Source organism: Tachysurus vachellii, chromosome 2 (assembly GCF_030014155.1).
Source record: "Tachysurus vachellii isolate PV-2020 chromosome 2, HZAU_Pvac_v1, whole genome shotgun sequence".
In the NCBI taxonomy this organism is placed as follows: domain Eukaryota; kingdom Metazoa; phylum Chordata; class Actinopteri; order Siluriformes; family Bagridae; genus Tachysurus; species Tachysurus vachellii.
Genome location: NC_083461.1, coordinates 31,518,409 through 31,528,492, shown reverse-complemented (window position 1 = coordinate 31,528,492; position 10,084 = coordinate 31,518,409). Strand labels below are relative to the sequence as shown.

General features: G+C 38.1%; 1 protein-coding gene across 8 annotated transcripts in view; it reads right to left on the bottom strand.

Annotated features, from left to right (window-relative positions):
* The window catches only part of LOC132841763 (adhesion G protein-coupled receptor L3-like), a 276,039-nt gene that overhangs the window by 39,443 nt on the left and 226,512 nt on the right, over positions 1-10,084 (bottom strand). The window lies entirely within an intron of this gene.

Sequence of the window (10,084 nt, the reverse complement as noted above, 5' to 3'; positions counted from 1 at the left end):
CGCAAAGCAGTGCAGTGAAACCAAAAGCAGTGAAATTTCACTATTCTTATTACCACAGTTTATAGCACAAACAAAATATTAAATCAAACAATCCATTCAATACTGAATAAAAATAACATTTACTGATTTGGTCTTTGTCTTGTGAATATTTTTTATTAATGACTGCATTCATTGGACACACTGTTAGTAGAGAATGCACCCGTACATGAAATGATTTGATTTAAGACTGGCATCATTACATCATGCATAAACTTTTGGTGTCCACTTTTGCCATTTAATAATACCATAACTTTTGGCTTACTATGTAGTCATATAATATAAAACTTCTCACTGAGGGCTAAAACCCCCTAAAGATGAAATCCTAGAACCGCCCCTGCTCTTATGCCTACCGAAAATCACTGAAATTTTACTTTTTACTTTTAGTACATTAAATATCAGAAAATTACTTTTGATACTTAAGTACAGTATATATCAGATACTTTAAGACTTTTACTTGAGTAATATTCTAAAAGGTAACTTTCACTTCTTGGGGGCACGGTGGCTTAGTGGTTAGCACGTTCGCCTCACACCTCCAGGGTTGGGGGTTCGATTCCCGCCTCCATCTTGTGTGTGTGGAGTTTGCATGTTCTCCCCGTGCCTCGGGGGTTTCCTCCGGGTACTCCGGTTTCCTCCACCGGTCCAAAGACATGCATGGTAGGTTGATTGGCATCTCTTGAAAATTGTCCCTAGTGTGTGATTGCGTGAGTGAATGAGAGTGTGTGTGTGCCCTGCGATGACTCTGTCCAGGGTGTATCCTGCCTTGATGCCCAATGATGCCTGAGATAGGCACAGGCTCCCCGTGTAGTAGACCCGAGGTAGTTCGGATAAGCGGTAGAAGATGAATGAATGAATGAATGAATGAATGAACTTTCACTTCTACTAAAGTCTTTTTCTAGTACGATACTTGTACTTTTACTCAAGTATTGCTTTCAAGTACTTTATACAACACTGGTAAAAATTACACAAAAAAAAAAATAATAATAAAAAAAAATAAAAAAAAAAAATTTAAAATTAGTCCTTCAAGAACGTAAAGGCTAGAGGATCTGACACCATATCCTGGAATTAATGCGAAAACCAACCTATTAAGTTTATTATCTAATGTTTTCCTGTCTCAATCCATTATACCCACATGCTTAAAAAAATCCATTATAGTCCCAGGATAGAGAATACAGCATACAGAGTCAAATGCAAAATGATTTAAGCAGCTAATTTAAGACATGCAGGCTGTTTGTCTCCTGAATGAGACACACAAATTGACTGTAATAATGCTGCACAACACTGCACATGGCCACTTACTTTAGCACCACTTATAGAGACACCATGGAGGGATAGCATGGATTCACCCTGTACCTGTCTTAGATATATATATTCGCACCATGGCAAGGAGAGATACAATTTTTCAAGATCTAAAGTATATCTCAAAAAAAAGGCTTTTTTTTTTGGGTGTTTGTCAGTATGACCAGGTATAGGTCTATCTTTCTGTATAATTAAAAAAATTATTATATTTAAATTTAATAGGCTGCAGGCTTCAGAATATCTTTTCACATAGTATCTCTCTGTTGTGATTTTTTTACATTTTATTTTATTTTATTTATTTTTTTTTTTTATGCAATTAGACATTGAGGTACAAAGCAGGTGATTTATGAAACAACTCATAGATTCAGTGGGCAGCAACACAATGTCTGATTTCCCTCTAGACTCTGCTGCGTACTGTCCCAGCGGACAGAACTCGCACAGACACACAGACAGGAAGTGCATGACTGATATCGGAGCGTACACGACAAATCGTTGGGGACAGCATGAACCCTGTCTTAGCGTTAAACCCAGAAACCCCCCTACTCCCTCCTACTTCCCAAATACTATTCATAAATATTAATGAGCAGAAGAAACAGAACACTGATATCACATCGGCATGGGTGTGTGTGAGAGAAAGAACAAGAGAGAGAGAGAGAGAGAGAGAGAGAGAGAGAGAGAGAGAGAGAGAGAGAGAGTTGTAGAAAAGATAGAAAAGAAAATAGTAAATGTCACAGCTGCAGTCAGTGAGTGAACTTTTTTAAAAGAGATTTTGTTGTTTTTGGCCGTGGCACACATTTATTCTCCAGTCCTGTGAGACAGAGAGAGAGAGGGAACATGAGAAAAATTTCTCTCTCAGGTCCAATTCGCCCAGTGCTGTATTTCTCCTCTATATAACACTCCGTGTGTGTGTACATTACAGAAAAGCTACATATGCTTCTATATTAAGTGCACAAAGCCACCCCCCACCCACACACACATAGCATATGTACTGCAATATAAACAGATGGATGAGTAAAGCTCACACTCCCAGAACAAAAAGGGTCATAACCACAGATACACATATTATACACAGTGGTAGCAGATGATGTCACTATACTGTACTTACTAACCAATTTCTTGCCATACTGGAAGTCTTGATCTTTATTCACTACTTACTATATTGTAATATACCTATTATAGTACAGTAAAGGCTCTGCGAAACTAGATTACAGACAAAGTATTTGTGCTGGAAATGATTTGTAAAAGTTTTGACTTTCCTGTAGTTTGCAGGTTGGACAAAGATTAGATTAATTATATAGAGTGCATGAGCTGAAGGTCTATATTTACTGCAAACAGTTGACACGTATTCAATTATATATATTTATGTGGGCTGAGGTTATAAATGTAGATAATTAAGAGTAGATGTAGAAATACGGTGTTGTACGTATAGTAAATTCATGTTAAAAAACAGTCTACTTGTAGAATGTGCTTGTTTTCTGTATGTATATATTTATATATAGGATAATTAATACTTAAAGACTACATACAGTAAGTAGCTATAAAAATAGCCAGAGATGAAAATCGCAGTTTTATTTAAATGTATTTGTATGTTTTATTTAAATGTATATCTCATAGATAGGGGAATGTTTGCTTAACTTTTTTTAAAAATTTGAAGGAGTCTCCAGTGTCAAAGATATAGTAATTTTCAAACACAGTAAAGTCTTTAGCTTAGTCTTTATCTCGCGAAACAAGCTGTGGCTTTATATCTGCTCCAGCGTAAGAGATGACTTGTTCTTTGGGCATTCCACAACATAGAACATTGATATAACAGATAAAATGTACAACATGTCTTTTTTTTTAATAAAAGCTAAAAAAAAAAAAAAAAAAAGCTATGTTTTATTCCACAGATTACTGTAGCATAAAAAGAATAAAGCATTTCAGAACGTGCTGTTATTGGAAAATAATCAACTTTAGCTTGGCTTTCATCACACCACCTGTGGTTGATTATATCTGTATTAGAGAACCCCTTGTAAATACATTTGGAAAAATTGTCATGGGTTTAACACAGGATTATGGATGGTTTGATGTTGGGAACCATATTGCCATTGGTTTTTCTTCAGCCAAATTTAGGAAATTCGGATGGATTCCGGTGGAATATTCCGGTGGAGTTGTACATGATGAAAAAAACTGTTCATGAAATGAAACCCAGGTCCTGTAAATTGAACCTCTCTGATTGATTTTCGCCTCTTGAATGCACTTTTACCTTTTTTTTTTTAAATAATTATTTGTTTCTGTTCCACTAACCCACCTATAACTGTTCCTCTTCACTTACATCTCCTCTGCCTTTTTAGTGTGATCTTTGAATCACAGTAATTACAATCCTTTTCTATAGGGAGGTTATTTTACTCCCCTGTGCCAAAAGGGTGTAACTCGTTGGGTTCTCACTCTAACATGACATTCATGTACAGCTGCATGTCAGTATGGTCCACTTGGGCTGCAAACAGAAATGAATGGTGCTGGAGTGGGTGGTGAAGTACAGGGCCTTCGTCCTTGTGCTGATTTGACAATGTCACAGCGAGCCTGTATGGCTACTTAGAGTCTAATCAGTTCAGCACATGCTGATGGTCCTTAGCAATCACTCCACATGTGCAGGCACATAAACACACACACTTCCAGTCTGTTGTTTTGTCTTGCTCATGATCATCTGTAAAGCGGCTACGGCTCTTGTGTCCTGTGTGATGGATGAGACTTTCACACATTCTGCTTGAAAACTTGAAGACTTTCGCACATTCCTCTCTTATCCTTCCCTCTGTCTGTCTTTTTATATCTCCTATACTTTCTATCTTCTATGTTGTTATATCTTGCTAATTTTTTATCTTTGTTACATACAGCACATATGTAAGCAAGTGCGACATTAATAATGCTCAAAAAACAGAACAACAAACAAAATATGGTGCATTATTTCTCTAATTACTAGTACAACAACTATCTAATAATAGTGTTATTCATGATTCTGGTTAACTAGCAGGGTTTAATGGTTTGCCTTAAGAAATGTGCAGTTGGTGCGCAAATCAGTACAACCGCAAAGCAGGTATTATATTTAATACACAAATCCGTTTCCACCATTGTTATAATTGAACGATTCAAAAAAATGATCAAAAATGTTTCCTAAAAAGATTAACAAGACATTCGCAGCACATCCATACCGCCCATGCCGGTAATATTTAAACACAGACTGTGAAAAGGTTTGAATTCATACCTACTGTACCTTATAAATAAAACATACATATTGTCTTTCAACCTTTAACTAGCATTATAATGGACGTGTGAGGCAAGTAGCACAAACCCAAAGCTCATTTACATACTGTTTTTTTCCCCTTACATCAGACATGATGTAAATTCACAGTTATTATTCTTTTGTAAATCACCAACAGCATCACCAGCTTTATTTTTCTCCACATTAGCATTTATTACTAGTCCTACCATTGACTGGTCCCACTATCTCTCAGGGTACGAGGCTCAATGATACATTAAGACACATTTCTGATCTGGCCCCGAGGTGGTGGAATGAACCCTAGATGATCGAACCTACCTCTTCCTGAAATATTTTAACTAGCACCTTTTCCCCTGTTCGTTCATGTAAATACACAGAGTTTATACCTGAACAGAGTTTTAGGTTGATGGTATCCTAAGTCTGTGTGAAACCTAGTGAACCAGTGTTAATGTATTCATCGATAGAAACTTAAAAGCACTTGCAGAAAAGTGTGTAAAACTATTCTGCAAAATAGTGTGTTAGCTGTAGTGTGTGCTGAAATGACGAGTCCTGAAACGTTCAGGTTCATGCATTGTGCTGTTTGAGGGCCATTTTTTGACTGAAACTCCTCCTCCTTCTCTCTGTGTTGGCCGTCAGTTAGCGGAAGTGCTTCACTGACCTCAAGAGAGGGAAAAGTAAATTGTTGAGATGGCTGAGATCCTTCACTTATTTAAGTAAATTTATTCCTTTATAATTGATTTTAGGTTATGATATTTTGTTGTTATCATGTTTTTCATTCTGATCCCTTCAAAATAGCGTGCCATAACCTCCATTTACCCTGTTCGTCAAATATATTATGTGTGTAGTGCGTTATATTCTCAGCACAGCGGTGAGCCAGTCATAGCAGATGCTCACCAATCTGAAGCAAAGGACTGAAAATGTTCTACTGAAAAATTCATGTTCATTTTTCACTCTCTCTCTCAGTAATTGGCTCCTGACACCAATTGTCAATGTCGAATGATCAAATTATAATGGCAAAGCAATTAACAAGCAAAACCAAGGTAGACACAAACCCACAACAAAGAGACGGTTTGGAATAAGGTCTTATGATAATAAAGTCCATTAAAATTGTGCTGTGTTTTAATAATACAGTTCACATTGGTCTCAAGGCCGTTCCCCCAACAACCTCCCCCTAAACATTTTTCCCCTTTTCATACATTTCAGAGACAACTTCATTCATTTGAATATTACAGAGACACGAGGGAGATGTTGCTTTTTTTTTTTTTCATAAGCTGAATTCCTAATGGTATCAAATTTAGGGCATGTGCTTTAGTAGGAAGTGCAGCTCCATCTCCCTGATTTTCAGCCTGAAGTAAGAGTGCTGTTTCGTTGTCTGTAAGTGGCCAGGCGGCGCGTGTCAATGTGCCAAGTATGTAGACACTCAACCATTTGTAGACTCATCCATCTCAAGATGGTCAGAAAAAGAGTGCGCTAATGAGGGTTGTAGATTGGTGAAATCAGCCTCTTCACCCCAAAATAGAGTGGTAATTTGCTGTAAATTAGGGGGCAAGGTGTAAAAGAAAAGAAACACCTTAATATGTAAGGTGCTAGGTCATTGCGAACTGCCAAAACAGCTTCTGTGTGCCTTGGCATAGATCTTACATCTCTCTGCTAGTGTACTAGTTAGATGAACAGCATTTTTTCCCTCAAATGCTGCGTTAAGTGCCATTTTCTTCTCAGTAACCTCCCGTATGCAGGCTATAATGCATTATGACCAGTATGTGATAAATCAGAAGTGTGGCAAGCTAAATGCACTGACAATCTTTGCCACAAAAGCAGTTTATGTCAGTTTTCATGAAGCACCCTACCATCCTAATTAGTTAGTGAGTATGAAGCATTCAAGTCAGTATTTTTTTTTTATGTTTACAGGATTGTTATTCGATCTACAAGACAACACCACTATGTTTAGTCTAGAGCACAGCTGCAAAACATATACGTCTGATGGTTTGGTCCAGTCCAGCGGTGTTATGGAGTGGGGGGGATGTCATTACAGTTACTGGTTTATTTACTGAAGAGCAGGTTCCTGGACTAACTCCTGTCCTGGACATTTTCCCTGCTCAATTGCACTCACTTATCTCACTTTATACAATCAGCAATGGCAGATTGATGGCTATGGGAATCAAACTCACAACCTTCCGATCAGTAGTCCAACACCTTAACCACCCAGAGAGCTTAGAGTCAATGCCAGGGAAGCCACTTCGAAAAGGCAGATCCAGACTCATTTCAAAAAGCTGCTGTGTCCAGAGAAGGTTAGAAAAAACAAATATTGTTGACGCATATTATCATTTGAATATTCACAATTGAATATTCTTTAAGCACATCTTAATCGAACTCCCATTCTTGCACTAATTGTGAATGGTGCAAAGACTGGGTTGTTAATTGGAAGGTTGGGGTTCAAGCCCCAGCACAGCCAACCTGCCACTGCTTGGCCCTCCATAGGGTGCTGTATCTTGGCTGTCCCTGTGCTCTGAAACTCAAAAAAAAAAAAGGCAGAGAAAAGAATTTCACAGTGCTGTGATGTATATGTGACAAAAATAAAGGCTTCTTCTTCTTCTGATCACTGAGCTTAGATCTGGTTTATGGTTGCCCTGGATTCCTGCTCCTCTGCCTCCTTTTCAGCTCTGAGTCACCAAGCCAGCTCTCTCTGAACATGTACCAAACCCAGCAAGGACATGTATCCACTCCTCTATGCCTTAAAGGCAGCCCACAGGCCTCTTTTTTGTAACGTGTAATCAAAAAGCCTGTCACAGCTCTCTTCTATCCTATTCTCATTTTTTGCCCTGTATATCTCTTTTTCCCTCACAGATCTCCCATGAGACGTGTCAGCGCAGTTTCATCCGTGCATCTCTCTCAGTCTTACATCTAACAAAGCTCAACTTTGTTTTCTTAGAGTTTTCTCTCTCTCTTTCTTTATTTCTCTTATCATTATTAGTATTTGTTTTTTCCAGAAAATTCCTCATCTTTCATTTTATTTCCTGTAATTTTAAAAGGGATGACCACCTCTAGTGGTGCCACAGGAATGATAGAGAGAAAGAGAGGGACAGAGAAAAAGAGAGCTAATCCCCAGGTAAGAAAGCACTTGAGAATATGGAAATGAGGCTTTTTGAATAAATGCACATGGGTACCGTGCTGTCTGATTATCAAGCCCCATGCTTCATCATCATCTCTCTCTCTCTCTCTCTCTCTCTCTCTCTCTCTCTTTCTTCTGTGTCTGTTTCTCTCAGTGGGTGAGCGTCAAGCTGAACCACTCAGCGTTTTGCAAATTTAAAATAAAAGATGAACAGCCGACCTCTTACCGTCAGCAAAAAAACAGCTGTCAAACAATGTTTAGTGCAGGTTCACCAAAACTACTGCGTCAAAATCATTCCACTTCATCAAGGTAATCTAACCAAGAGTCAATAATTAAACTTCATGTTCCAACAGACCGGATGATATATACGGACAGCTGGATACAATACATGTAATTAGATCTTATACGGAAGTGTAAAGATCTTAGATGTTTTAGCTTTCGCAAATTCCTGTACCAAGTTCAAAGGACGATTAAGTGTCTGAATGAGCTGGAAAAAATATATAAAAATCAGGCGTCTCTAAGGTTAGGGTTATAGCTAGGGTTAGGGCTAGCCATCATACCATCATCCCTTTGGTATCGTGCTAACTTTTACAATGCCATATGTCTGGAACTTGATTTCTGCTCAAGTACCAAGAAGAAGAACTATTGAACAATTGCAAGTGCTGCTTTCCTTTGTTTTTATTTGAAGTCCATATGACGTTTTTGGTGTTTGTCCTGTCTCCAACCCTAACTTATCATTGGCTTGTTTTCCTAATGTGTGCACCTGTACAAAGCCCTTAACTAGTTTGGTTTATTTCCTTTGTTCCTTTTTTCGACATCTTGTTGTGTGTTTAACAATCTTTCCTCTTTTATTTATAAACTATACCTGGCCTTTACTGGAAGGATTATTTTTGGAAAACCCTTAATAAAAAACGTCGGCTTTACGCACGCTTATTTCCTGCTCTAAATTTCAGTGTATTTACTAAAGTGAAATGTTATTCAACCTCAGAATGTCACTGTAAATAGTGTTCAACTGTAAAAGCAGAATTTGTTGTGACAGCCCTTTGCATTTAAAACCGCTTGCTTTTTTTATTCTCACACGCTCTCAGGTACTTTTAAAAGATAGACTTATTCAGTCATAAATGGAGGAAATGGTTGCGTGACATTTTTGAAAAAGCAGAAATTTAACCAGCGTCTTTGGGCCTTTTTACACCTGGTCACTTCATGTGTTTTCTCTGATCCGATAGCTATCTGATTTGTTAAAATTCAGTTCCATTTACATTAGGCCACATAAATGCGCCTTGGCGAATCAGATATCAATCCGATCTTTCTACTCCCGCCCAAAATGCAAATATATTTTACCTCATTTCCGGGGTATTTGAAATGGAACAAGCTTTGGTGTATGCAGTTTCTACAAAAAAACAGCATTTACTGTTTGCTGGCGGCAGCAGTGCATTTTAAGTCCCAAAAAAGATCGGAGCCAGCACTGCTGGGAAAACATATTTATTTCTGGTGCGATGCACGACTCGCAAGTCACCTGCGAGTGACGTACTTCCGTTTGGGAGGAGTATAGCGCTGACGTATGTGGCTTGAACAACGACATTCATTTACACCTGTCCAGTTTCATCTGAAATGCGTCCCAGACCACCTCCTGAAGTGGTTTGAACGATGGTCTTGAAAACATTTCAAAGAGCATTTAGACCTGGTCTTTTTATGATCGGATAGCTATCTGATCACAGAAAACGCATGAAGTGACCAGGTGTAAAAAGCCCCTTTGGCTATCCGTAGAAGAAACCTCTTTTTTTAACATCTACACTTAAACACAAATTATTATTATTAGTTTATGGAAGGAAGAAAAATTATACAGAATATATATGCGAGTGTTTATGAGAGGAAATTCAGTTTACGAAATAAAAATCTCATTTTATTTGAGACACACACACACACACGTATTTACACACTATGAACAATTTAGAGATGCTAATCAAAATACAGCACGTGTTTCTTGACTGGGGAAGGAAACCATACTACCCAGAGGAAACCCTGAAGCTCAGGGAAAACTTCCAATGCAAATCCCACACACACGTAAGGTGGCGGTGGGAATCGCCCCAACCCTGCAGACGTGGGTGAAATAAGCCGTGGCCTAATGGTTAGAGAGTGTATAAAAACGTTAAATATTCTTAAATTCATGTAAATAAGCTATTAAGATGATTTACCCATAACCAATAACTAAAATAGTCTCTACCTCATCATCGTCATCTGGAAAATGAATAGCAGGATTCTGTATTCCTGCTTTGTATCATATCATATCGTATCATATTGTAGCATCATATCAGATCCAGTGATGAGATGCGAGATTCTGATTAGAGATTCATATATTGAGTCGTTTCCTCATACACATCTGTCAT